Source organism: Hyperoodon ampullatus (genome assembly GCF_949752795.1).
Source record: "Hyperoodon ampullatus genome assembly, chromosome: 19".
Lineage (NCBI taxonomy): Eukaryota > Metazoa > Chordata > Mammalia > Artiodactyla > Ziphiidae > Hyperoodon > Hyperoodon ampullatus.
The window spans coordinates 10,377,748-10,378,102 of record NC_136932.1 but is presented as its reverse complement, the minus strand read 5'-3'; positions in this window follow the sequence as shown (position 1 = coordinate 10,378,102).

The following is a 355-nucleotide window of genomic DNA, read 5'->3' as shown; positions in this document are numbered from 1 at the left end:
TCTGTCTGGAATTCAGAAGATACAGTTAAGGACCAAATCACAGATTAATCTGTTTATATTCTTTTACAACTTTCCCAGCTCGAGACCTGGAGTTTGAAGTCCAGGGCCTCATGGAATGGAAATATGTGCAAATAGAAGTTAGAGGTATGTGCAAAGTTGGAAGGCCATGTGGACGGGTCCCTTTACTATCCCAAGATCTCTAAGCAAAACTTCTTGCCATTGCTCCTCCTGCAAATAGTATCATTCTGATCCTATATAAAAATAAATGGTAAAGCATTCTGAAAGTATGTAGAAAAAGTTATTTAAACACAAAATTTATTTTTAAAATGTGTTTTTCATCTCATAATTGACAGAG